The 27,463-nt window shown below is 44.8% G+C and overlaps 1 protein-coding gene across 6 annotated transcripts in view; it reads left to right on the top strand.

Annotated features, from left to right (window-relative positions):
* Positions 1-2,163: 2,163 nt before the first annotated feature.
* GPRIN3 (GPRIN family member 3) overlaps positions 2,164-27,463 on the top strand; it is a 35,897-nt gene continuing 10,597 nt past the window's right edge. Inside the window, exons 1-2 of one of the 6 annotated variants that reach the window (XR_004408053.2) lie at positions 2,759-3,050; positions 19,072-19,135. The gene's annotated coding sequence lies outside the window, so the exon portion shown is untranslated. Of the gene's footprint in view, positions 2,248-2,275; positions 2,557-2,758; positions 3,051-12,801; positions 12,822-19,071; positions 19,136-25,676; positions 25,699-27,463 lie in introns of those variants that run through there. The other 5 variants (XM_032999391.2, XM_042808052.1, XM_032999390.2 and 2 more) reach the window with 5 other exon arrangements.

Raw genomic sequence — 27,463 nt, 5'->3', positions numbered from 1 at the left:
CAACAGGCCATAAATCAGTGTCTGCTCTACTGCAGATCTTCATGGGTGGCAGGGGGGGGCCGCCCTGCCGTCTCCCCACGGGATACAGGGGGGTGTCTGCTCCGGCACACCTCCCCCCTCCTTTCTTCCTCCGTTCCTCCACTGACCTTGGTGTTCACGCAGCTGCAGCAACTCCTCCTCACAAGTGCCACTGCCTGTCACCACGTCCCTTCTTAAATACATTATCGCAGAGGCGCAGCCGATTGGCTCAGTTTCCCAAACAGAAGTGGAGCTGACGTGGAGCTGGGGGAGCTTCAAGAAGCTTCTCACAGAGGGCCGCCCCAATAGCCCCCTCCCCTGCCACCAAAAAACTCCACCACTCACTCAACCCAGAACAAGTTGGTTTCCAAAGAAGTGGAAAGTATTAGCTATAAATATTAAAACAGCTGAAATTCCTCACTTTGCAAATGGTTTCAGAGCCAAATAAGGGCTGACTGGAGACAAGCCTGATTCTCACCTTTCTGTGGCAGGCTATTTTTTTTCCTGGGCAGGGAAGGTTGCTGTTGAAGGGAATAGTGCTAATAATTTTCAGTGACTTGGACATGGGGAGAGAGACGCAGAAAGGAAAAGATGGCAGTGGGGTGTTAAAGCTACATTAAAGGACACAAGAAGCTTGGCTATCTTGCAGAATTAATTACCTGGTTAACTGAGTGCCAAGACTGTGATTTTAGTATCGCAGGCTAAAATTTTTAACGGAAAGGGTCTCTCTTAAGAATCCGGATAAGAAACCTTATGTTTAGGAAAACTACACTAATTATAACCGTCTCTTGCTGAGCAGCCCCTAAGGTCCCATGAAGTCCTTGCAGCAGCAAGGTCTGTAAGTGCCTATGGTTACCTCTTCATAAAAGTCCAATTGCTGACAAAAGGAAATTGTATCATCCAGCCTTTCTTCCTCTTTAACAAAAAAGGGGAAATTCCACTGTAGTAATGTTAATGGCAGCAGGATTAATCCTAGGAAGTTTGGCGATGTTTCTTTAAAAGTAGGTCATTTAGCAGAATAATGAAGAGGAGTTGAACACTGACTCTCTCTGCCAGCCTGACCTTGTATTCCTCAGACATGAGCAGCAGGGTGAGGATCAGGCTCCATACAGCCCTTCGGAGCACCAAAAAAAAGTAGCAAGATTGTGAAGAGAATGAAGTAAAGAAGAGCTACGGGGAACCCCTGGCTGCACTATTGCTGTAAATCTTTTCCATTTCCTGACAACGTTTGATGCTCTCTCCACTCTCCCCCTCTCCAGTGAGGTTCCCTCATGCTTGGGATGTTCAGGCTCTTAAGGGTACCACAGATTTGGTTTTGGCACATTGTAAAATGTGGTTATTGTTGGTGAATATTGAAAATAGCTCTTAAATTTTCCATATAATTTAATAACTGTCGGAAAGCCCCATTCAGGAGTAGCTATTACATAAATATGTGCTGTGGCCACTGTTGGGGAAGAAATTACATGTGCCACGGTAGGAAATGTAAGATGTTTTTCATGAACACTTAACCCATGAGTCAAAGAGATTTAGGATCAATATCTGAGCCTGAGGGTGTTTTGCAGAGAAGTGAATAAAATACGGGTCCACTCATACGGATCACGGGAATATGATTCATTGATATTTATGACAATTAAAGATAAAAATTATTTTCTTAGGTCCTCTAGTCAACTGTTCTTTTTTTCCCCACCAATCTTTTCCACATTGTAACAGTTCTCCTCACAGCTTGTCCTATAGTTTTGGAAATCCTGCTCCTCCTTATCCCTAAAGGAAGGTACAAGAGCTAAAATCTTCCTGGTTGAAAACCTGTACCTGACTTCAATCTCTGAGCACTGCAGAACCATTTCCTGTGATTGCAGCAGAGAGATAAAATTCTACACTGGTGGGAAGAAACCGAAATTAGATCAAAGATTTCCAGACAATTAAGAGTCTTAACCCAAGTGTCTTTTGCCATTAATATTTTTGCTTGGGTTTTGTTTTGTTTTGTTTTTTTTTTTATCTCTTCCAGTCAAACAGGGTAGTACTTCATACGGGAAGCCAGATTTGCCCATCAAAACCGACAATACAATTTGAAAGCGTGACAAGAGCTGATCGGCATTTGCATACACTGCAATTCCCTATGCAAATGTGTTTGACTCCGCAAGCAAGCGGCTCATTAGGCACCCAGCGCGCTGTCTGTAGGCGCGCTTCCTCAGCCGGCACCCGCAGGACGAGCCAAGGTGGACGGAATCGGTGGGTTTGGGATGGGCAGTTCCAGCTCTTCCGCCCTGAGGAAAGCTTAGCGTGTAGTTTTGTTTTAGGAGCTGGAAAGAACCGGCTGGCAGCGGAGGCGATGCAGAGGAAGCCCCGGCGCCCCGTCGGGGCTCTGGCCCGGCTGCCGCGTTCTCCCGGGGGGCTGCCGAGGGGCCCCCCCCCAGCCCCCCCCTGCGCCTGACGGAGGGCAGGAGCCTCCCGCTCCCGAGCTACAATACCCAGGGCGAGGCTTGGGGATGGGGGGGGGGGGGGGTCGGCGTGAGCTGGAAAACGCCTCCCTAAAAGCAGGTACGTGCCCGCGCCCTCCGCGTTCGGGAGGGCCTTGAGGCGGGCTGCCGGGGCGAAGCGCTGCCGGGAGGGGGTGGCGGAGAGGTGGCCGGCCACCCCCCCCCCCCCCCCGGGAGCTGCCCCGCTGTCCCCGCGGCCGCGGGGGGGAGCCCGGCCCCGGCGCCGCAGCCCGGGCGCTCCCCGCCCCCCCGAGCCGGCCGCCAGCAGCTGCGAGCGGCCGGGAGGCGCCGGCGCCCGCTCGGTGCGGCTGCCCGGCGGCCCCAGCCTCCCGCCGCCTCTGCGGAGCCGGCACGAATCGCCTTCCCCCCCCCCGCAGCGGGGAGGGCCACCCCCGCGGAGCCCTCCCCTCCCTCCCTCCCTCCCTCCGCCCTCCTCCCGCCGCCGCACACCCCGAGGAAGGGCTTGTTTTCCTGCCCGGATGATGAATTTCTCCGCAAGGTCATCCCTGCCCGCGGCGGCGGCGTGCCCGCGGCTCCCCGGGCGCCGCCGCGGAGGTAAGGGGGGGGGTGTGTGTGTGGGGGGGGGATCGGGAGCACCCCCACCCCCAGCAAGTTTTTTCGGCGCTGGAGAGGAGCGGGGTGGCTGCGCGGGCAGGTGCCCGGGGCGCGGCGGGGTGGCGAGGCGGGGGCTGGCTCGCCCCACCCGGCCTTTCCCGTCGCGGGGGTGCGGGGCGGGCCGCGCCGTGCCCGGGGAAGCGCGGCGTGTCCTCCTCCGCTCCGCCGCGCGTGGGGGCTGCGGCCGCCCGCCGGGCCGACACCCGGGAGCGGGGGGGGAGGCCGGGCCAGCCCCGAGGGGGGTCCTCTTTCATCCTCTGCTGATTTGGACCGGCGCTTGGAAGAGGCTTTGGCTCCCGCACGTTCGGGAGCGCGGAAAACTTAAAAAAAAAAAAAAAAAAAAAAAAAGTGCCCCTCCCGGACCGGGGTGGGGGGGATATGTGCGGCGCGGTCGCCACGGCAACGTGTCGTTGGCCCGCGGGCGCGGTGTCGCAGCGTGGAAGGTGCCCCTGAGGCGGCCGCCGCGGGGGGCACCCCCCCCCCCCCGCCTTCCGCCGCCCCGGCGTGGGGTTCACGTCGAAGGGGTGTCCCCCGGGGCGAAACCGGCCGAAACCAGAGGTGCGGGGGGACGGGTGCACCCGGGGACGGGTGTCCCCGAAAGCCGGGGGCGCTGGGCTGGGAGCGGGAGGGCGGCCCGCCCGGGCTGCGGGCTGGGAGGGTGCAGCGGGGTGAGAGCCCACCTGGACCGCTCGCCTGGCGATGCTCACCCAGTTCGCCTGGGGCCTTGGGACTGGGCGCCAAGCCCTGACGGGCCTTTTCCTCCTGCTGCTGAAGTCAGTGACAGAACTACGGAGGATCTTGCCAGCTCCTAGTCTGTCCACAGATCAGCCTGCTTTTTGCACCCCATACAGGCCTTGGCTTCATTAATATTTTCTTCCTTAATCCTTCCTTTTTCTCTCAGGAGAAGATAACACTGCTGCTGGTGGATTTATTAGAGTCGTAAGAAATTGTTATGATCCCGTAGTCTAACCTTTTCCATAATGTAAAGCAGAGACTAATTCCCCAGTGAGTCCAAGGTCCATCCCACCAGCCTCTTCAAAGGGTCTTGATTTAATGACTTCTAGCGATGGGGAATTGACTACATTCCTGAATAATTGGCTCCGATTGTTAATCTCGTTGTTAAACGTTCGCATCTTTTTTCCACTTTGAACTTTTCTGACTTCATCTTCTAGCTACTGGATCTTGTAATGTCTTTGTCAGATTAAACAGCTAGCTAGTTTCTGATTGTCTCTCTCTGCTCAGGAATTTAAGGGCAGTAATTAAATAGCCACTTAACGTTGTCTCTGACAAGATAAATAGACCGGGCTGCTTTGGTCTCTCCCTGGAATGCAGATGCTCCCCAGGAGAAAGGGCTTGGCCGCTTTTCTCCGGGTCCCCACCGTTGTCCCCCCTGGTCACCGACGACACTGCACAGTGGATTCCAGGAAGGCTCTCATTAATGTCACGTGCGGAGATAATAACCTCGTGCTCAGTATTCCCCTGTCTATTCACCCAACGGTACAAACTTTTCTTTCCCACGACTGCACAGTGGGAACTTCTGCTCTGTTAGTTCCATGCAGTGATCCCTGCGTTTCTTTGCGAGCCAGGGTTTTTTCAGAAGCTGGTTGCCTCTCCTGTAAGGGGCATTTAAATTAAACCTTCCTACGCGCATAACTTTGAGTGTGCCTATATTAAAGACAATTTTCCCTCCTCCTATCACTTTACTTCCACGGAGTCTGCAGCTCAGGAATGACGATAGAGCTCTGGTGTGTTTCTCCCTCTAGAAGTCAGCTGAGATTTTTCCTGGGAACTCCGTGCTAAAAACTGTCTTTCTTGTTAGCATTCTTTCCAAATGACCTTAAAGTTATTTGAAGTTTACTGGGGGAGAAGTTATACTCAGTAATCTACAAACTGCAAACTGAAAGTGCCCATTAGAGTGAACTGGTTTCGTAACTGCATTCGTTCGGCTGCGCTGCCAAGTGTTGGTGAGAGAGCAAGAGATTTGCTTTCCTGTCTTAGAGAACTGTAGATCCCACTGCTGGGTACGATGTATGGGCTGATATATGTATTATCATGTTGCGAATCTTCAACTTGAATTTTGTGAGTGTTACTTGGAAGTGTGCTTAAGCCTGGGTTTATAGCCCTCTTTAGAAAGCACAGTGTCTGAGAGTATGGGCCAGAGGTGGCTGTTTTTGACAGGATATTGCCAAGTTTTCCAGTAGCATGTAACAACTCAAAGCGGACTGAAAGGATGAGATTGAGTAGTCTGAGGGCATCTAGTGTGGAAGATGGTACAAAATAAAATGGTTTGAAGTGGGCTTTTTTTGTTGTTTTTTTTTAGGGGGCAGGGGGAGTGAGTTGTAATCACCTTGACTTACCCTGCCTGACAGCTTAACGTGCACTGGGGAGAGTGATGTGAGAAAGGTCCAAAAATTAAAGACCTTACCTGTGCATGCAGACCAACCCATGAAGTGAGGTGGTGATCCTTGTGAGTAAGATTTGTTTGCGTGAATGAAGATAGCAGGTTCCAGGCTTTAGAATGGCCTAATTGTCTTCAAAGTGTTAAAACTAAGAAACAGTACGTTCTGATTGTGTAATGACTTAAGGATAATGAACTTTCCTGAAATTTCACAAGGATATTTCTTCTTTTCAAGTCCCCAAAAATAAGTCTATACAAAAGATTGAACTAAGTATAGACAGTGATGCACTAAGTATTAACAGTGATGGACCCTTAAAAGGTCTGAAAATCATTACAGATACCGCATCTGATTGAATAGAGTAAGGCTATGAGCTCTAGAATTGTGGTGAATTTTCTACAGGCTAGTGTCAGCATCTTAGGAATTGTTTGTCAATTGTTTATGTAGTTGTATATCCCTCCTAATGTGAAATTTGAGATATTTTTTTTACCTGGGAGGTGTCTTTCCCCCATCCATCCAGACTCAGCTTCTCTCCCCCAAACTGTTCTAATTTTTCTGAGTTTTTTCAACATAAGTTTTCCCATCTTAAGCTTGCATCTTCTCTTCAACTCCTTTTGCAATCAGAAGAGCATGCATATGTTTCCATAGGATGACTGGTCCCAAAACTTACACATTCTTGAGTCATGATGTCCATCCAGAATCAGCCCAGCATTAAGAACAGTAGCCGTTAATTAATCCTACAAGGCCAGGACACACAGGAGGTAGTATATTTATGAGTTTTGAACTTACAGTGTCAGCTGAAGACTGTCCAGCAAGTGCTATGTTCTAGTTAGGCAGATTTGATTAGCAAAATATGTTGACAGTAATAAAATTTGTCAGATTTGGGTCCTACAACTGTTACTACCACCTTTATTTTTAACTACATAAACCTCCTCCATCAGATGCAGCCAACGCTAAGGAGAACCTGATTATATTAAGAACAACATCCTGTCTCCAGTTTGTTTGTGAAATCATCACTGATGTAGGAGTAAAAGCAAGCTGCTCATAGCTACAGGCAGCACAAAATTTTGTAACTTGTACAACTGTGCTTCTAGCAGTGCATCATTTCTTAATTGGTAACTATCACATTAAAGGCAGGGGTGGGGTTAAAGGCAGAGCTGAATCTGTTGCCTTTATGGATTTAAGAGCAATCCTGGATTAAGAGCTGATATTATCTAATGGCATGTAATGACTTCATAGCTGATAAATCTTTCATACCCACCCTACAGGGTTATGAACTGGTTCTATTCGTGCAAAATTCTTAAAAATTAGTTGCGTTGTTACTGGCAGTACTTTGATATTATTATGGAAGATCAGAAATGTAACAGAAGTCACTCAGGATTGTGTTAGCTTTGGATACAGATTGGGTGCCCTAATTGTAAACCTTAATACTATGTGACAGGATGTCTAAACTGATCCTATATTTGGTCTTATACATTCAATCATTTAGGTAAACATCACTTTCTTGAGAGTCAGAACAAAACAAAGATTGATAATATTTACTGGGGGAAAACAAGTTCTGGATATGTTCTGAATGAAATTACATTACCTTCCAGTAGGAAAAGCTTTTGAGAGCATATCTGAGCACAGTTGACTTTTGCAAATAGTAAAAATAGAAAAGGGCTACACGTGTCTGTTTTATTATATACGTGGACTTCGAACTCGGTAACTGTTCTATAGAAACAAAGACTTGTACTGATTAAAAATTTAATCACAGATGATCAGTTACTTATTAAATTTGAGCTATTAGTTTCTCGGAGTCCATGGCTAAGGGTTCGCGTTTGTAAACTGGCAGCAGATCCGAAAGGGCAGAGGTGTCAGCACGCTGCTGAGTAAATAGGAAAAAAAATGCAATGCCAACACTTGCAACTCTGTGTGGGGTGGAGAGGCAAAGGGAAAGGTGAAGAGCAAACGAGTAACAACTAGGAACCAGCATAGTAGCATTTTGCCCCAGTTTAGCCTGTCAGCAGTGGACACCTGTACTTGAGGGAAAATAATTAAGTGGAGGGAAGAATGCCAACAACCACAAATATCACAATGAATTGCTGTAAGTGTTTCTATCGGGGTGCTACAGTCGTGTCCGCAGAGGACAGATTGAATTATTCTTCCCCCACCCCACCTCTAACTCCATGATCCTGTGTTACAAAACTTGATGGCAGGTATGGAAGCTATTACCACAGCCAGTAGCAACCAGACATCCAGGGGGGTCCTGTTATTTTTTTGAATGATCCAGGGACAAGAGTCTGTGTCTATTATATCTGTGGTGTAATTGTTAGCAACTCCTATTACTTTTACTGTTCATTCTACTATATTTATTACACTTTCGTAAAACATGGTAATACCAGTTGACTTTTCTCGCTTCCTTGCCTGCTTTCTTCCCTCTGAAAGTAGTTCTCTTAGAGGGACAAGATGAAGTTAATCAAGGGGGACACAGACACCCCAGTGCTTCGCTAAATTATTATCTGTGTTATTAGCATCTCTGCATACTCCTAGTATCTGTATTTAATATAGACTCAAAGCTTCTATCACTTGGCAAATGATAACCATTCCTTTTCCAAGCTAAGTTATTTCACTGTTGTCTAGCTTTGGAGATGAAAATAATCTGCTGAGGGAGTGGAGACAAAGTCTTAGAATAGGATCTTTAGAAGAGCGTATTCTGAGCCGAGATGTGTCTTGTCTCCCACTCAGGCAGCCCTCACTACTAAGGAAACAAACTCAACTATGTTAAAATAGATATGAAGCACATTGCCACACAGGAATCTTCTCTGCGGCCCGATGAACTTCTGATCCAGGAAGCAGCAGTATTGCTAAGTTTAATTCATATTGTCTATGGATTGATCTTAGTTACGCAGCAATCATGTACACACTCTCATTTGTGTGCCTATACATTAATGCACACACATGCAAATAGGAGGGGAAGTGCAGTGTTTCCTGAAGGGTTGGTAGTCTAGCAAAGGCTGGCAAGAGCTAACAAAGCCACCTCTGTAGTTCAGTTGGCTACAACTATGTATTTGTTCAACTGAAGCATAGATTAGGACTGAAGTAACTAGTGTAGCTTGAAAAAAAAGGTTGCTTGAGAAGAGCTTGCAATCAGAAGTAAGGTATTCTTATTGTCTGAAAAAACAATGTACCAATCATAGGCAGAACGTAGTGACCAAACACTCAGATTTGGAAAGGCAGATCTTATTTTTTGCCCCTTTTTTCTGACCTTTTTTTCCTGCTAAATGGACTAGGTGTTTCTAAAAATCTTGAAAAGTAGTTGATGTTTGCTTGAAGTCTGTCTGACACCTGTATCTTGAGATTCTGCTGTAGCTCAGTGATGGTAATTAATATTGTCAGCTCTTCACAAGCATCATGCAATTATCACCAGTCGGTGTTTTGTCCTGAAGAACAGGATGGCTTTCTATATGCATATGTGGTTTTCTTTTTCTCTTGGAGAAAGTTAAATATTGTTTACTGTGATCAGGATCCCAGATTGCATTCTGGTGGTGAAAATCTCCCCATGACACTAATATGAAAACAAACAAACAACTCAGTTTTTAAAAGAGGAGTCAAAAAAGGCAAAATGAAACAAGGTGCTGTGCAATTATTTTTAATGCTCCTCATGCAAAAGGACAGAAAATTCAAACAGAGGACATGAATACTATGCCACATTATGACTAATCTTAAAAGGATACTATAAAAAGCAATGGCTTCTCTCAAATGATGACACTGAAGTCAGTGAAGACTTAACTGAGAAATTTTCCAGTGGCTCCAGGACCGTTTTTTGCATGCAAGACTTAGACCTGTTGCTCCATGGAAAAAATCACTAGAAATCTGAGAAAAATCAGTTAAGGTGTTATCAGGGAAACAGCAGGAATTTCCAACACAGGATAATTATGTTACCTTAAATTTGCATAAACAGGAGTAAATTAATTAACATTTGTGTGCAAAATAAATAAAAATAGCTATGTTGTTGGGCATAAGGTGGATGGATTTTTTTCTTCTCCTGGGTAGTACAGAAAATGAAAATAACAGTAGACAGATTACTAATCTGATTCTAAGTGGTTCTGGGAGGAGATGAGTATTGCTGTTGGTAGAGGGTAGAGCTGGAGCCTGGATTCTCTGGTACCAGGGAAATGTGGTGTCTGTCATCTTAGGGGTGAGCAGAATCCCTTAACCTAAAGCCAGGTAAAGGTGATTTTCTAGTCTTGGGCAGTTATTTTGCCTTAATAAAGGAACTAAACCATTTTGAAGTCTAAGGACTGGTGCTTTACCTCCCGCCACTGGATCTTAGTCCTAAAAGTAGCGTGTCTGCCAAGTGCTCAGGAAATCTTCTAGCAAAGATGATGATGTGGACAGGGCGCTGTTGCATTTTTGTAAGTCCCCATTTCCTTCGACTTCTGGAGCTACAATTCAGAGCAGCTGTTAGGATGTCCTTTGAGCACTGACGAACGAACTAGATATCACCAGGTCCCAACTTCAGAAAGCAGAGAGGTGTAAAAGGGCCTACAAATATTCCCAGCTCAGCTCTCCCTAAAGCGGACTGGTTGTTGGGGAATTAGCTAGCCCTTAGTCTAGAAAATGCTGAAGGATAATCATTCCTTAGTATTTAACGATCTAAGGGATCAACATCATTAATGTCACTCTCATTCCTCTGAAGCATCAGTTTCACTACAAACTTCACACAGTTGAAAGACTTAGCTTTAGAGATGAGTCATTAGGAAAATGATAAAATATAATAAGCATGTTGAGGGGTGTAGGAAGGGGTAGAAGTAATGTGATAAAATATTTGTCAGGAAGATGATACTCGAGACGAGCTGTATGGAAACAAGATGACAGAATTATTCCACCCTGAAAAGCTGGTATTTCACAACTGCTGAAGTTCTTGTAACACTGCAGCACACCACAGCATCTCCATATTTATTAAAAGAAAATGTTAATCCTCCCCTTGAGGTTAATAACTAGGGAGTATCTGTTAAAAGCCAATAAACAGGCTATGAAGGTCTGCATAAGTTTATGAGAGACCAGATTTCTGCTCAAGCTAAGAAGTAGCCTTACAAGATTCCCCATTTCAGTACTCTGGGAAAAAAAAAGTACCAGTTTCCATCCAGTCTGCAGGGACAAGTATCCCAGTTACAAATGCAGCTGTGCTAACATTTGACAATTCTTAGGTGCAACACCAAAGGCATTTTCACAGAAAGGGTAAGTGATATTTCAAACAGCCGCCCCAGTCTGTGTTACAGCAGAATAAAGTGACCAGGTTTTCAGACCCCTGCCTACTGTCTGGTCCGTCAAATAAACCTGCTCATGCCACAAACCTGAGCACTACTAATTGCAAATGTGCTTTCATCTACCTCAGCCAAGGGCTGAACAGACTTGGAAGACCCATACATGCACATGGTGACTTCAGGTCAGGACTGTCCAGAATTTGTGCTGTTTATCTCATGCCTGAGAACAAGGGTTCGTGGGGCTAAATTCAGCCTGTCATTTTGGCCATGTGCTAATGGTGCTGGAAACGCCGGAGGATGCACTGCAAACTATGACTGAGGAATAAAAGCTGTTCATTTATTTTGTGAGAAGTCAAGTGAGCTCCATCAGGAGATGGCGAGGAAAGTTTTAACAAATGGCTATTACAGAGGGATTAACTTCATTAATTTAGCTGCTTGTGCTTTTGGCACTTGGGAATTAATCAGCCTTTATTGATTCTTTAAGTCTCGTTTAGCTTGATGCCAAAGAAATGGAAGGGACAAGCAGTTTCATCCTCTGTGTAGCAGGCAAGGAAACTAACAGTGAGATGGTCTTCCCTTTTGGTTTGGAGAGGGGTCTTCACCTCCTGGCTGGGTTCAGTGTATACATCAACCTAAAGGGAACAACTGAAACCTCAAGTCACAGGCCCACTTTACACCATCCACAGTGCAATAAAAGCAGATCATATCCTATCAAAAGGCCTGGGAGACTTCCCTCAGAAATACTCTTGTATCAAATGGTCTGCTTTGAGAGCTGCTTCTGGCTGGACAATGCTTGGCCATTATCATAGAAACATGTGCAGTTGATGTTGGGAAATAGCAAAACAGTATTTTATCCAGTTTGAAAGATGAAGGGCCTCAAGGGAATATTGCTTGAAAAATGTATTTTCATAATAAAAGTACCTACTTTAGAATTGGTTTTCCGTGCAGGAGAAGGCAGAAAGGTGGCAGGAGGCTTGTCAAAGAGATGGACAGTAAGCACACTCCCAGTTGCTCCCTAAAAAGAAGATGAGTGGACTGAATGTATTAGTAAGATAGCACACAGGGTATTTTCAGCTAGGTTCCTGCATGCAGGCTATTTGTATGTGTCTGCTATATCCAGATCAACGTGCCTGCAGGAATGTGAGCAGACGTTCCTATCAGCAGCCAACCCAAACACACAGATGACAGGGAGAGAGCCCACACAGTGTCTGTTTGAGACACTCCTCAAAGAGACTTAGGAGGAGAAAATAAAGTGAAAGGCAGACAAAGCTAATAATAGTTTTTTTAAGTACCTACCAAGAAAGCAAGCTTCAATTACATTATAGTTCTAATGCTATGATCCCAAGTAGTGAGCTGTATGACAAGTGTTATTTGCTGTTACTCATCAGTTCCATCTGTATGGATGCTCCAAGACAAGCCATGTGTTGTTGCTTCACCAGAGCCTGCCTTCTGGTGACTAATGAGTCCTGCCTACTCAGCCTCAGTTTGTCTCATCTTGTCTGTTGAAACTTTTCTTCTTTTCCAGTGTGATTTATCATCTAACTTCAGCAATCAAATTAGTCTTTAACCACCATGTGAGTTCAACTGGTTGGCAATCAGAGCTACGCCTGGTATTGTAAAATCACATTGGAGTCAGTAGCTAACATGCTGCTCAGAAAAAAAACACTTAATTGGGTGAAATTTGACCCCACAGTTAAAGGCTGTAATTCCTTTGATGTAAACCCCATTAATGGAGCTGCTGTAGTTTATATGAGGTATAAATTTGGCCTTTTACCAGAGATATCTAACTGGAGATATTAAATTGATATGAAATTATTCCAAACACCATAGTTGCCATTCTGACATGAAGCCAATCAACATCATCCTTTCAGTCATCCTATCATAGGCAGCTGGTTCAGAACAAATTTAGGGCAGATGAGGTAGAGATGAACAGACAGAATATTTAGCTGTCGTATTTCAGCCAGGCAGGAGCATGCCCTTTGAAATCCTTGTCCTCTAGGGTCTTCAGTGATGGCCTGGAAATACTCCTAGCTTGTACAGAGCAATGTCACCACCCTAAACATCAGGTAATGATGCTAGTGAACTCCCAAGAGTTTAAAGTTTGTACCAGGTCTTCTGCAAATCTGGAACCCCCCTCCAGCGTGCTTCGCATGGATGCAGTGTGCTGTGCAGAGGGCTTCAAGCCCAAAGTTTTCTGTGCAGTGGTTTGTTGCAATAGCTTTGTATCCTTGAATTTATGAAAGACAAGAGTGGTAGAACATTTGCAGAGAAAAAGACACTGAATAGGTCTTGTCATGACCTTCTCAGTTCTGTGTCTGGTTGCAGAAAGAAGTTTTCTGGTCACTTTTATGCAGTTGTCCTGATGCTTCTTTGAACCTTTTTTTCTGAGTGGTTAATGATTCAACTTCTCATAGCTTGGATGGAAACCAGAGTGTAAAAAAGCCTGTTTTCTAGCAGACCATATGGTGGCTCTCACTAAGCTTTTGCATAGTGGAGTTAAAGACACAGTTAAACGTGTTTTGGGGTGGACCCGTTAGCTGAGTTCTGGAGAGCATTTTGAAAAAGAAATGTGCATGAAAATATATATTATACCGTGAATTAACGCAGTATTCTTCCATCTCTCCTTCCCCCTCTTGAAGGCTGACGTGTTGCATGTGGAATTTAATCCATAGGCTTCTGAGCTGAGTTCCATGACCAGAATTTAACTGGGATAAGTCTGTAGTCACCTAGTCTTGATTTGAAATTCTTCACTGCTAACAGTTGAAATGGTTAATCAGTCATATATACTTAATGACTAATTCAGCCTTTCTTGAGGGACGGTTTCCTGTTTGTGACTGAAAAGAGGGCAGTCTTTAGGAAAATGGGCTTTCCCCTTCTGCACGTACACATTTTTTCAGTCAAGTCTATTTGCTTTTCTTTTTTTGCTTATGACCCTATACACAGAAAAATACTTTATGTATAGTCAAAGAGCAGCTTTTTGAATAGTGTTTGCTGTTAGTCACCCATTGAAAGAAAGAGACCTAACCAATTACACAAGAATCAGGAAATGGGGAAAAAACACCCATCAGAGCCTTAGGCAGACAGAGCAATGCTTACAACATTCAAGTTGAGCGTGCAGTGTGAGGTAGCAAGAGGTATGAACACGGTCACTATCACAAATATATAAGCAGTGTTAAAACTGTCTTTCAAAATGATGCTATACCATAGTGCAAAACATGATTTAAAAACATCCATTTCTTATGAACTGTTTCCTGGCCTTGAGCTATATGAAGCTGTGAAATGGTCTGGCAGGGGGCATAGAATAAGGGACAGATGGGGAATCAGTGCTGGAAGAGCATTCAAGCCTAGGTCCAGGAGGCAGAGGGCCAACAAATTTCTGTATCACACAGACCAACCAACTTACTTCTTCCTGCATGTCCTCTTTTTTTCTGAAAGAGCAGCTCTCCCCTTCATGTCTTACCTCTTCCTGCCGCCTTACCCGGCTAGAATTCTCTCAGTAGTTGTAGAGGTAGGTCAGCCTCATAAATAGAATAAAGTTGAGTCCACGTGGGAGAAAACTGGTGTTCCAGGGATCAGCATTTAACCTCATGCTCAAATTTTGTGGGAGAAGCTCAGGACTGAGGCACGCTAACCTTGAAACTCAACAGCTGAGCAACTAAATTTAGTTGCTACCCAGAGAGAAGACCAGGGAGCTAATGAATTTCCAGGGGTTGCGACTCTTCCCATAAAGGGCAAAGCCCGCCCCGCTTCCAGGGGAAGAGAATGCATTTTCTGTCCTCCTGGGAAAAGAAAAGGGTGAGAGTTTGGAAGTGGTTTTCCAGCCCATCTGTAGTGCTAACCAAACTTCTGTCTCTCTTGAACCGCCTCCCAGGGTAGTCTACATTTGCAAAAATGTTTTTCTCCTGTTGACTTAGAGTAGAACAAACCCAATGGTTTTCGGGTGGCTGCCCATGCCTGTGGTTTAGAGTTGTTAATAAATAGATGAGGGAGCAGTGTGAAGAGAGCTATAGTAAGCTATAGTAACCACCGGTGGCTGAGCTGGGATGGAGGGGAAGGTACAGGCACCTCACCTTAGTGACAGCCAAGTTTCTTGGAGTAGGGCCTGAGTTTCTGATAATATGGTTATACAAGGAATATTTGATAAATTGCTCTTAGTTTCCTAGCTCTGTAGCCTGGACTTACTTCATTTTCTGACCCAATCTGCCTCTCTGTCCATATACTTCCATTTGTTCTTGGTCTGCTCTGAGTCTCCCTCCTCAAGCCCACAGGGTACAGGTTTATAGGAAGGGTTGTTCAGAATAAATTGCCAGCCTTGCTCTTGGCAAAAGAAGCAGCTCACCTGTAAGAAGAAAAAAAGGTAATCGAGTAGAGTCGCTTGCTTAATATCTCATTGCCTGCTGCCCTGTTCACACTGAATGTCCTCCTTTCTCTTGTCAAATGTTCATATCCCATCCAATCTCATGCCACAGCTTTCTGAAGAGCAAGAGCATTAACAAAGCCTTTTCTAAAAGTACTTACCTCCTTCTGTGAACACCTACAGATCTGCCGTGGTCGCAAGCACTTTTCTTGGGCGGATGTCCTTCCTAGGTCAGTAACATCGTTTGCTTGTTCGGCTTTAAGATGGTGCTTTTGGGGTTTTGTGGGTTTGGGGTTTTTTTCTTCACAAATGCTGGCAGCAGCATGTTCTGTACACTTGTTTGGTTTTCTAACTTGTGGTTTAACAGTGATACCAGTCTGCTTCACCTCTTTATAGATTCAGGAACTGCTATATGGCAGTAATCCGGCAAGGTGAGACACCCCTTTGAATACTTTTTGGTAATGTTTCAGAGGTGGATCGCTAAACCCTGATTCCTGTGCTTGTGATTGCAAAGAATTTTCAGTAGTAGATGATGAGATGTAGGAGAAAGGTGTTTTGCAGTTAAATCACTGGCATTAGACACTGGCTGTTGCATAGTTTTCTTTGTGATTGTCAGCTGTGTTAGCATCTAAAGAAGAGGCAGAAAAAGTACTAGCCTCTACTGCTCTGTGTCTTGCCAGTTTAAGTTATGAATGTTTAATATCTCTATGCCCACATGTAGCATCCAGTGAAATGGCAGAATATGTGAGGGCCTTCTGGCACTTCTTGGATAAGAACAGAAACAAAAGAAGTTGTATTTTCAAAAATATTGAGCAACCCCTGACTCCCACTGGCTTTCCTGGTCCTTCTGTTTATTCATCACTTTTGAGAATCAAACTATTTTGATTTCAGTGCCTAGCTTTAATCGCCCAGATTAGGCTAGACGACTGTCATTATGTAAGCATATATCAAATTTTATGTGTATACATATGTCTGTCTGCAATCACGTATGTATGCATACTTTGTGGTAATAAAAATTGTATCCATAAATAGAATGTCGATAAAAATAAATTGTGATAGGAAGCCTACCATGCATCCACAGCTGTCAGATGACTGGTTGAAGTATCTCGTGCTCATCTTCAAGAAGGTCCTGTGTGGAAATAAACCATCTTGTCTGGATTTTCACACTGGCTTTAAGCTTGCCATGCATTTTCTCACTCCTTCAAGTATGCCTCTGTGCATGAAGCATCTATGTTCAATGCAAGTCCAGTAATTAAGCCCGAAGCCGTGAAAGATCCTTTTTCACGGCTGCCAGCTTCCACTCCAGCCAACTTAGAAACAAGGACAAAGCTGTAGCGCAGCCTTGCTCTCTCGCAGCTGTGCGCTAGAAAGGTACAGCCTGACCTTGGCTGACTTCTAAGATTTGCAGGTTAAATACGCTGGCAGCCTGAGCAGGGGCAGCTAAAACTGCTCTGAAGAGGAGTAAAAAGGAGCACAGCCTGATGTGAGAAGCTGGGCATTAGGTGATAAACTCAGTAATTACTTGGGGCTGCCACATCTCTTTTTTGGTTTGCTTTGTTTTTTCATTTTTTGAATGCTTGGGGCCATGTTTTGCTTTTGTACCGCGAAGCAGCTGACTGTAGCTTGAGAAGCTTGTAGCTTCACCATACTTGAAGGTAAGCTGGAGGGATAGCTGCCACAGTGAGTGCCAGTCACACTGCCCATGGGGTTGTCTGGTTTGGGTTTGGCCAGGTGGACATGGCAGCCAGCTTCAGTAAAGCTGAGACTTAGTTAAGCCCAGATGTGATATATCTTGTTTGAAGCTGTCATTTTAATTAATGCTAATTATACTCATTAACCAATTTGGCAATCATCCTGAGGAACAGTGATTCAAGTCAAAGTTAATGTCTTTTACCAGTGCCTCCATCACAGTGTGCATTGCTTCAGTCACCTGATAAATGAAAATGTAAATATGCCTGGCTTAAATGCAGAATAAACAAAGAGAAAAGGTATGCCCAGTGTTAGGCTCAGTGTGAACCTTGAACTCTAGCTCTGGAAGATCCCAGTCCTTGGCAGGAGTGGGGATGTCAGATTAGATGGTGTAAAGCCATCACGGCCTTGCAGAGGTCCAGGATAGGGACCCTATATCTGGTATGGATAAAGCAGGTGTCCAGAGTATGGCTATGGCTGTGCCGTATTGCAGCAGGCGAAGCTTTGGCTTATGATGACTGCAGTAATTGCCTCCCAATATTATTATTAGCTTTGAATGGGTTTACAAAATAAGACATGCTGGGTCTCTGTTTCCAGCATGTTTTATTGAACTAGTTTCCAGCTTTTACATTACTTTCTCTTAAATATTTGCTCTCCTGAGGGTCTGTTTCTGGTTTTAGTTTGGTTCTGACACAGATGGGGCTTCCCAAGTCTTAGACACTAAATAAGGATTTGTGTTATGAGCATTGTGATTTTTAAGAATTCAGAAACAGAGAATGTAACTATTCTTAAGCCTGTGAAAATCCACCTTTAAAACATAGCATAAAAAGCTGCAGGCAGCTGGGTACCTTAGTCCCCCCCTTGTTGGGACTAGAAGGATAAAAGCACATTGAATCTAAGGATAAAAATATATGTTTTGAATAAGCCATTGTTAGGAGACAATTCTAATAAAAGGGACAATGGTTCCTGTGATTGTTAGCAAGAGTGATTTTTACACCCCTGGGCAGCCTGCAGGGGCAATTCTGAAAAGCTATTACCATCAAACACCTGTGAGATAGACTGCAAATAATGAGTTGTTCCTAAAATAAGCTGTCGGACAGTACAGCTGTTAGTGTTTTTCTTTGCTGCAGGAAGGCGGAGGTGTTGAGAGAGTGACTTGGTGACTGAGTTGGCTTCTTCACCCAGGGTCATCGCTGAAGTCTCTTTGTTGAAGCACATCCACATGGTGGATGGAGAAGACTAAAGAGCTTCTCGTTGTCCTGAAGAGCTCTCTGGCTAGATAGGTAATTTCGGGACTCACAGCTAGTGAGGTAAGGTTTGGAGGTTGATATTTACCAATGCTGAGTTGGTATCCGTGCCAGGACCTCCTTTTTCTCAAGCCAAGAGCCAGAACAGTAAGTTTCTCCAGTTTTACCTGATCAGATCTGCCATGGTGGCAGTCACTGTCATCTGGGATGTTTCTCAGATGTGTATTTCAACACCTTCTGTCAGCTCTGGGTAGAGACTGAATAAGACTTGGTGTGGTTTATAGGTGTAATATTTTGCCAACATGTTCCTATCTAGCATTTGCCTTCAGTAGGGTCAAGTGGCTGGAAGCCCTCACACGGCTGCAGTGCTGTGTACACAGTTAGGCTCTTCTGTCATTTCTGGATATAAAGAACAACAGTGTCACTGATTATCCGCAGTCCATGCCTAGTGTTGTTTTTTCTGGCTTTGCAAGGTGCCGCTTAGGATGTGTCATTCCGTCCCTGCTTGGTTGGCACATCCTGCTTTCCCCATGTCCCACACGCAATACCTAATCTGTTAAAAAAATAATGAATGAGGTGCTGGTCTCTGGTTTGGTCCCATCCCACCGGGATCAACATTCAACCGAATCAAGCGTATAGCCTCAAGTAAAGAAAAAGAAGAGTCTGAGACTGAGATGACAGCTTTTCCTGTAACGGTCCCACTGAAGTCATATCGTAAGCTCGTGTGACTGAGGTGAGCAGGTTAGAGTCCTTAGCTGGATGTACAGGTTTGAGTCATTGCCCTCAAAAGAGCATTTACTGCTGTTGTAAAGATACCACTGAATTGCTCCGATTTTATCTCTGAACGCTGAAGGCTTCCAACCTGCAGCCATTTGGTTTCCTGCAGAGCCTCAATACATCAGACAGAAAGTGGCCCAGCACATGGCACTTCCTATCATGTTTTTTTTGAGAAGGTGTTTAGCAGGAGGCAGTTTACTGAGTAGATTATTTTGTTCTTTTTCCTGCTCTTATTGTCAATAACAGACAGCAGCGGAGGGAAGTGAGAACGTGAAGAAACAGGAAGCAACTGCTGAGATGGCAGCAGGAAGAAGGCAAGATATTTTTAACTGTTTGTTGTTTTGGTTTTTGGTTTTTGCTTTTTATAAAAATGCCAGTGATAGCTGTTTCATCTGCCAGCCTCTTTATTCACATTAGCTGTGTTTCTGATAGCCAGGAGGCAAGACCAGACATGGTGAGATCATCATCATGCCTTTCTTAGGTTAATAACATGCTACGGCAAATTTCTGTTACAATAATGACTGGTTAGGCTCTGCATCCTTCTTCTCTAATTACATGCCATTTGGAGTAGTTCTGTTCCGTTAGGATAACGCCTGTAAACAACAATGGATGTGTCCTTTGCCAGGTGCCTGTTATGTTTAAATCTGTTCCGTTCTCTAATACTGAGCCCAGCATCTTCCTTAAAATAATATATGAGGAGAACTTAATTTTTCAGATGGTGTGTGAGAGTTAAACATTATCATTGGGTTCTACCTTAATCAAAATACATTCCTCCTGCTATTCTCTCTTCCAAGGCAAAATTTCCTTACTTGCAAGGCTGTTTAAAAAAAAAGAGCTGCTACAATACACTTCCATGGGCACTGATAATATGGTTACTCAGCAGCAAATCAGGCCTAATTATCTAGGGTGCTACCACCACTACTGGGGCTGCTTCAGGCTTGTGAGGAGTGTTTGCATTCAGTGCACTGGGGAATGTTCTTAAGGGGAAGGTCATAATGAAATTCAGGAAATTTTCTTTTGAGGATCTGAAAGCGTGTTAGAAGTAGATTGCGTACTTTGTCCCATAGAGCCACCCTTTCTAAGACACACCTACTCAGCAGTAATTACGTATTCCTGATCACACAAAATGTGGTTTCAATCTTGTTCCAGCTTCCAACAGATGGATGTCCACATAAACCTCACCATCCTGGTTGCTGGTAGTTGACTGGGAATCTTAGCAGAGAAAACAAGAATTGCATGGGCACTAAGCCAGTGTTGTGCTTTCACCACTAAAGACAATCACTCTGCTTTATAATGAAGTCACGTTGGCATTGCTATGTAGGAAAAAATTATTTATTGTTGGCTATTGTTAAACTGCTCACTCAAAAAACAGGGTGCTTTTTTGTCAGTTGACAATGTTCAAATGCATTCATTTGCGTGGAATGCATTAATAAGGGGTTAGATTTCACTGTGCTTTTATCATACAGAAGAAGATAGTGGGATAGATAAGGAATTAATTTTCTACTTGGTTGATGGGAAATTCTGTTGCTTTCAACATCAGACATGAAAGTGGTGTTTGAAAGGTCCGTATGACCCTCCTGTTCACATCCCTCAAACACCACTTCTTGTTTTTACTCAATAATAAGTTGAAGAAAAATAATGTGGCAGTGAGCTGTGTGAAATGGAGTTGCCTGCCTGATGTGGACAGCAGGTTGCTGGTTTCCTCTCATGTGCACGTGTCAGGAGCGTGCATGCAGATGTTCCTGCTGAAGTGTGGCTTACCCTTCAAGTCAGGCTGTGTTTCCTTAAAAGTGACTTCCAGTGTCAGCTACTGAAATAAAAAAAAAAATGCACTGATAAATAATGAGGTTAAACATAATAACATGCAATTAAAAAAAAAGGGGGGGGGGGGGGGGGGGGGGGGGCAAAATATGTATCCCTGCGGGTTTTATCCACGTGCCACATCCCCTCTAGGGTGACCCAGGATATAAGGTAGGAATGTCACTGTAGCTTATGCAACTGTTACAGCTGGCTGCCAGGCAGTGTAGTTGTTGTTTGATTTGGCTGTTTTCATAAAGCCATTTATCCTTCCCTTTCACCTTGGAGGAGAAAGACTGATGGGCTCTTGGCGGTGCTCTGCAGCAAGCCCAGTGTTCAGCAGGGGCTTTTGCATACTTAGACGCCTCGCAGAAGAAAGCCTTTTTACCGGGTGCTGTAAGCCTGGGAAGAGGGTGCAAAGAGAGAGCCTGTGTCCTTGGAGCCCTGTGGCACTGCCCAGGACCCCCCTCTGCCAGCGGAGAGGATGCTCAGGAGCACAGTGGAGCATGAGCTGAGTGGGAATGTAGAGGGGCAGGATGGGGAACGTGGGGCAGAGGGGATGGTGTGGGGAAAAAGGTGCGGCCAGAGGATGGGGACCTCTTCAGCAGAGCCAGCCCAGCTTTGGTGCTGGGGAAGCCCTGGGTGAAATTCAGTGATGTGGCCGTCGTGGCTGTATGTATCAGGGTGCAGAAAAGGATGATGTGATCTCTTCTGATACAATGGCTGATAGAGATTAAAAGCAAAATGCAACCAGGAGGGAAGTTAGCATGCACGCAGGAGACTGACATGGGTAACAGCGCACAGGCTCCCCGCAGGGCTCCGTGAACAGGCGCTGGAGCTGGACATGGTGGTTGCTGCTTGTCTCCTGGCTGGGGCAAGATGGGTGCTGCCCCCAGGAAACAGAGGGGACACAGGCTGGAGCACCCCATCTCAGAGCACAGCTGTGGCCCTACTGCCTTTTAGATGGGCATCTTTCCAATGGAAGGGTAACTAATTATTCTGCTGCCAGCAGGACAGCAGACCTGAATCAGGCTTGGTCACTGCACAGTTTTCATTCATCTGTGATTGTGGGGCTGGCTATTAAAAGCTGATTGCAGATATTCCCACACATCTGTCCTTGGACGACTGCTGAGGTGCACACGTGTCTCTGGACTGTTCTGAAGCGTTGGGGCAAGGTTCTGCTCAAGCTTACAAGCCCAGACTCTCAGATGCACTTGTCAGAACCATCCTACAGTCAGTCAGCCATGGGACTTGGACTGGTTTGCACCTTTTCAGCCTGAAATTGGAGCAGAGGTGTACCCCAATTCGGGTTCAGCACTGCCTGGGTGCACTCTCTTCATACCAGTCTAAAGTTGCTTAGATCAGTACTGATTTTTCTGGCAATGCTGAGGTCATGCTAGGGATGGACTGACTGATGCTTGCTTCTAAACTGGGATAAACACTGCAGTACCAAAATTATAGATAGCTCACTGCTAACTACATGACAGTACTTAAGAGAGATCCAGTCTCGGTGAGACTCTTCTGCAGCCTGCTGGATGCTGCACTTTCTGGACTCCGAGGAATTCAGCAAGAGACTTGGGAGCACAGAGGGCGTAGATTTAAAGAGAACGTGTGCAAGAGCTACCTGCAGAAACAAAACCTAGCAATGATATCTGCATGCTGCAGTGAGGAACTATTGTAAATAGTAGATTTAAAAATGTATTTTAAATTAATCAGAAGTGCTTTTGCATCTAGTTCAATAGACTGTATCATTCACGGTAAGGTTATTGTGGCCTCTTGGAAAGGTGTACTTAAGGTTTTTCAAAAGCTCAGTGAAATGTAGGAAGTTGCAGAGCAGTTTGCTTTGTTTTGGATTAGGCTCGGAGGCCACGGTGCTATTTGGTAGGACTGGCTTAACCCATTTTCTCACCTGCAGGTTGTGGGCAGTAGGTTAAGCTGAGCTTTGACCTTCTAAAGTGGAGCTCCCATGCCAGATGAGAGGAGTCAACAACCAGAAAAACATACTTCTTCAACTTGTACAAAATACTGCTAGATAAATCTTCAGAAGCTGTCAGGCTGATTGGCAGCCATCTCTTTTTGGTCAAAAATGGAAGTGCATCTTGCCCTTGATCCTTCACCCAGTTTTCCTTGGTTTATTACCATTACAAAGCAAGGACAAGCAGAGCCTGACATTTATCTTAAGGACCTAGCCTCTGTTTTTTCTTCTTTTGGACTCATTTCCCATTTTTCCCCTCCACCTTTTCCACTTTTCAGCATCGTGTCTTGACACCCACGCGAGCAGACCTGCTAGGTGCTGCGGGCTGTGTCTTGGCATCCAGGAGGAAGAGCTGTGAGGTCCGGTGAGGAGCCAGGCTGCGCCCCAGGAGCCCTGGCAGGAGCTGGGTTTTCCTCAGGGCTGTTCGTGCGGCTCAGTTGGTAGTTTCAGCCGATCTAGTACTGTGGCGTGCATCACGGGTGGTTAAAAAGCGCTTCTAACGCAGGTGCTGGGAAGGGTTTTAGGAGGGGCTCTGAGGTTTTGTATGGTGGTGTTTGCTTTAATACTAAAGTAAGTGACCTAGACCTCCAGTGAGCAGGCTTGTACAAGTAAAGGTCCTTTTCTCACAGAAATGCTGCATTGCCACAGGATTTCACATAAGCCAGATATGCAAAAGAGTTTTGTAAATATATGTACATTAATTTCCAAAGGTGATTAAAGTGTGTCCTCCAGTTTAGAAAACCGTTAAACTCCTGATGGCCAGCAGCAGGGAGGGAGTACAGAGGATCCATGTCTGTGTGTGTGCTAGGACTTTAGGCTGGCCAGAGCCTTCAAGTGGATCTGATGTTTTTCGAAAGCAAACGTCGCTATCCCAGAAAATGACAAGAATGATTGAAAAGCTTTTCAGATAAATTCCCACACACCTAGAGTTAGAAACTCACAAATGAGAAATGTAATTTTTAATATAGTGAAAAATAAACATAAACAGGTAGGATAACAAGTCCCTGTAGGCAGGCCCTTGCTCCTAGGCAGGGTTGCAGCCAGCACAGGGGCTCGTGAGCTGCAGGAGACTGCCCGGTCTGCTCCAGTCCCTGGGAAATCCCTCCTGTCACCCTTGGTGCCTGGCTGCATGCTCCCTGCAGGGACTGCCACATCCCGGCTCCTTCTCAGCTTCCTCTTCGGCATTTGTTCTGTGGCCCATCGAGCTGAGCTGTCTTCCCTTCCCCTTCTAAAGGGGTATGACTGACCCAGCCAGCCTTTTAAGAGAACCTAATAGTGAATGCACAAATAAGGCACATACCATCTCTCACATCTTGCCTTGTTTCTGTCCTCAGGGCAGTTGTGATAGAGCCAAAGAAAGCTTCAGGTGTGAATTACTATGACCTTCATATGGTCATACTATTGAACGGGCCAGTAGCAACAACCCCTGAGCCCAGATGCTGCAACATAAGTGCCCAGATACGATGATGATGGGCTCAGCAGATGAGCGGAGTTGAGGTGTGTTGTAGTTTAAGGCAGCAGAAAAGCATCAAGAAGCAAGGGGGAAAGGGGAATAGCCAAAAAGGGCAGAAAACACCTTATTGCACTGAAAGCAGTCTAGCAATAGGCTCTTGGGCTGAGTAAAGTCATATCAGTTCACTGGATAGTGAGGGAATAAATAGGTATTTTGCAGTATCTGCTGAAGTGTTACAGGAGTTCTGAATCAGCAGAGGCCAGTCAAAAGCAAACCACTGCGTACAGTTGTCTGCTTTGCATGAAGACTGCACAGAGGGTGCTGCAGCCCCGTGGTGTTGAACCTGTGCTTCTGCCATCCACCCTCTGTGTCTCAGGCACAGGTTGCTGTGGTGTTTGCAGTTGTGGCCTGCAATAATGTGCGTGTGCAGTCCCCAGGTGTAGAGGAGCAAGTGGGTCTTCATGCACCTTCTTGAAAGGCCAACCCTATCCCTTGTGGGAACCACATGTAGGTAAGGTATCTGTGGGCAACCCCCGTCACCTCTTGCTTTCCCGTGATCGTAGCGTAAGAGTCTGTCTCCTGTCAGCATCCCAAAGCATCCCGGAAGATGGAAGCTGTGTGTCTTGTATCCTACCTCTTCGGACAGCCTCTTTTGTATTTCACTGTATATGTCCTTGGTTTACGCTGCCCGTCATTTGTAGTGCCAGTCTTCAGTCCCACAGAGAGGAGAAGATAACCCATGAAGCAAATTTTTCACAAATAGGCAGAATAACAAGCACTCTTTGCACTAGAAAGAGGAAGCCACAGTGTTTGCAGAGAACAACAACTTAATGAGCTGGGAAAAGAAAAAAAAAAAAAAAAAAACCACTGGGTGCAGACTTAGAAGGGTGGAAGTGTATGTTTAAAATTTAAAGAAATGTGTTTCATGTTCTGTGTTTTCAGTGGTCTAATATGAGTTAGAGTGTGCCATGGTTTTTTTCCTCAGATCAAAAAATGAAGGTGGCTGAATTCCTGATTCAGCAGATGTTTATCTGTGTCCTTAATCCTTGCGGTTGTATGATGATTTTTGTGATGATCTGAGAGATCATATGATGAGATTAGAACTGTTAAGAGCAAATGTTCAATTCTCCCATTTGTAGAGACAAGGTTGAAGAGAGGGCTCAAGGAATGGAAAGCTGATGAGAATCCAGAATTGGGGAGGGTGTGCTTGATTAGTTTGGGAACTGCTTTTTAATTGTTTTTCAATATTCTTAAATTCTTTTAAAAATTGAGAGTAGTTGGAGATGCTAGCAGTCTTATTCGTGCCTTTGCAGATTTTCAGATTTTTCGAGAGAGAATGAGAGGCAGAATCTTATGCTGGAATTTCGTGGAAATTTCTTGTTTTGTTTTATTAAACGTGCAGACTTTATGGTTTTGTTGACATTCTCATAAGCAGCAAGGGGGAAAATTTGTAATGTTGTTTTATTGGGGCATGGGTGTTACTGAAATAGAAATTTCTTTACATTGTCAGCATTGAGTTGCCTGGAAACTTCTTGAGGTTTGGGATTTTTGGGGGGTTTTTTTTGTTTGTTTGTTTGTTTGTTTTCTAGAGCACATAAAGAAGACCTGGTCAGTGACAAGAGTCCATGAAGGTCTGCTGGCCATGCAGGTACCCGCCCAGACTATATAAGCCAAACATTGACTTTGTCAAAGTTAGAAACTTCTTGTTGCAAAAGCTCCAGGAAAATTCTGTGTTGAGATGAGATGGACATAGTCAGGCAGACTAATTTGGTCTGAAAGAATGAGGTGAAGGAGAACTGTGTTGGTGTAGAAAGTATGCTCTTATTACTAAAACTTTATTTTGACCTTTGTGGAAATACTTATTTCACCTCCTGATAAAAGAATTTTGGATGATTGCTCCAGGTCAGGCATATAGCACTTGAAAAATTCATCAGTGATCTTGATTTGTTTTGACATGTGTTTTGGCCTACTACTGAGTTTTGTATTTCTGTTTCTTCTCGGTATTCGCTTGCAGTAATTTTGCTTATTGGTTTGAATCTTCACTGCCTTGGCAGTTGAATAGTGTTGCCCACAGGTCCCAGCGTTGTTCTTCACTCCTGCATAATAGGACTCTGAAAATAAAAATGAGACAATAATCATAAATAAGACTCTGATAATAAAAATGCCTTTCCAACTCTGTAATGAGTTGGGTTTGCTTGCTTTTCTCTTGTGTAATACTTTTATTTCATTCTGATTTTTATTAATTCTTAAGAAAGACCATTGTCAAAAATTACCACATTTATTTAGACTACTACAGTGCCTTTGGCTCCTGTCATTAGGATGGCTTAGCGAAGAATCTAACAGGAAAATAGGTCCCTTGACTTTGACAACAAAGTCTTTATGAAAACTTGATTCTCATAAACTAACTAATTTTCAGAGTTGTCCCAGGCAGTAGAGTGACCCAGCCCCTCAACCCATGTTCAAGGGTCAAGCAAAATGTCTGGGTTATACACTCTTGTCCCACATCAGAGAATAGGTCTACGTGGGGTTTTGGGGGCAGAATTTCCTCTGTCAACATTGTATGTCAGGGGCTTGGTAGCAGAATGACTTTTAATTAGCATATGTGGCAGTTGTTTAAATGTGTGTTTCTAGTGATGGTTGTGAAGAGCCACTAAACATATGGGGAGAATTCATGTGGGGGTTCAGATCAGAACTAATTCACTTAATTGAAAAATTAGGAATTGTCCCCCCGTTGAGTGGGTATGAGTTAAAGACAGTGCTCCAGCATGCACATTGCCTCTCCCAGGTTTTGTATAGCAAAGAGTCGAACAGATTTGCATTGCCATCTGTATTTCTTCTGAAACTGTTTGCCGAGTGGTATGTCCCATCCTAAAAATGGGGGTTGGTTTTGTTCCATTGTTTTTTTAATTGTTCTTAAATAAACTCTGGATCTAAAAAAACAGAAATGTGACCTGCCCAAGTGCATATACTAGCTTGGTTTGCATCGATATTTGGAAAAGCAAAGAAGGGAGTAGCAGAACTTATAGATAAACAGATGCCCAAAGCCATCTGCTCCTCTCCTCATGGTCATTAGACGTTCACAGTACAACATCATGAACTTGGAACAGCTCTCCTTTCCTTCAGGACTATGTTGGCAGGCTTTAAAGTGAGCACAAAATGAAGTGAAGACATCTTGTAGGCGGACAGAAACTTCCACTGATTTTTCACTCTGGTTCACGTAAACTCAGTACTTCTCAAAAAGCTTAGCAGTCATTAGCCTTGCTGCACAGCCGTTTTGGAGTGATACAGGGCTGCTGTCACAGATTGCAGCTGAGAAACTCGGGATCCTTCAGGGGCAGGATCACAATTTCCCAGGGCTGGCTTAACCCCGCAGACTGTGTATATCTGTGGTTGGACAGAGCCCGAAGAGACAA

The sequence above is a fragment of the Tyto alba genome, unplaced genomic scaffold, assembly GCF_018691265.1.
Source record: "Tyto alba isolate M040663 unplaced genomic scaffold, T.alba_DEE_v4.0 Super-Scaffold_6, whole genome shotgun sequence".
NCBI classification, from domain to species: domain Eukaryota; kingdom Metazoa; phylum Chordata; class Aves; order Strigiformes; family Tytonidae; genus Tyto; species Tyto alba.
Note: the sequence above shows the minus strand (reverse complement) of the source record. Positions and strands in the feature narration are given on the sequence as shown.